Raw genomic sequence first — 1,314 nt, forward strand, 5'->3', positions numbered from 1 at the left:
ACCAGGAAGGGCTGGAAGGGCGTTGAGGCTTATGGTCCGGGAGAGGCTGCCCGTGGCTGCGGTGGTTAGGAGGAACAGGATAAGAGGGTGAGAAACTGGGGGGAAAAGGTAAAGTCCAGAATACTAATTACAGGAATACAAAGATGAGGAAACAAAACGAAGCTGGTTGTCAGCAAGAGAGCAAAGACAAACTGGCAAGGGAGTGGTGTGTGAGCTGGGCCTAAGTAGGGTGAAGGACTAAGTGGATGCAGCTGGTGTTGATTATAGAATGTGGAGTGAAGAGATGGATGAAGCAAGAAAGGGAGGCGAGAGAGGCAGGTGCAGCTGCACAAACCTGACAATGTATATACACAAAAGACGACGAGCAAAAAGTGCAAATGAAGATTAACCAACATATATCTTGTAAGAGAATGCTATACTAGGTCATGTTATGTGCCTCAGTAAAGTGAAAACTGTCTTTTACAGATATTGCCTAATTTCTAAACTTGTGGTGTTTTGAATTTTCTTTTTTTCTTATCCATATTTGCTCTTTAGGTGGAGGCATGCTTCAGCAAATCTATGACCAGACAGATGTGACAGAATCCTTCACTTTTGTTTAACAATGATGTTGCAGGCAACAAGGCCTCTGAACGTGAACCCTAAGTAGAAAGTGATGTTTTCGTCACTATGAGGCACTGAAGGTACATGAAGAGGCAGTATGCTGAACTTCTTTTTCTGAGGGCCCTCAAGGTACACCACCCCATTTTCAGTCCATCCAGAAACACTTTTCAACTTCTTCCTCATAGAGCTTTACTATGTACTGCTCCTTCACTCCAATGGATCTTAGCCAGGTGCTTACTTGCCATTCAGTCCAGTTCTTGGGTGGCTGCTCAGGTTCGTCAGCTGTATAGTGAGAAGAGATACAAGGAAAAAGTCATAGATGGCATCAGAAAATCACTATAGGTCTCTTCTACAATTCAGGAATATTTGCAACTTGTAAGTTTAGTGACATTTGCTTGCAGCATTTATTTTAAAGGCGGACAATTTTCCATTTTGTCAAAAAAATCTCATTAAAGGCCAAATTCTATGTGTTAGTCCATATCTCAATAGTATCCAACAGGTGTTTCTAGACATAAAGCTCTACTGGGGCAGATTTTCCCTGGTATACGGGTTGTGGTCAAACTTTCCACCGCCATGCTGAGAAACTCTTCTATTGGGTTGAGGAAAGGGCTGTATGGTGGAAGGAACACATTTAAAAATTGCTGGTTGTTGTTGAACCACGGTGAAAGCTGACATTGTCCCAAACCACGACATAGACAGGTTGCACTTCCTGCT

Source organism: Monopterus albus, unplaced genomic scaffold (genome assembly GCF_001952655.1).
Source record: "Monopterus albus unplaced genomic scaffold, M_albus_1.0 scaffold174.1, whole genome shotgun sequence".
Taxonomy (NCBI): domain Eukaryota; kingdom Metazoa; phylum Chordata; class Actinopteri; order Synbranchiformes; family Synbranchidae; genus Monopterus; species Monopterus albus.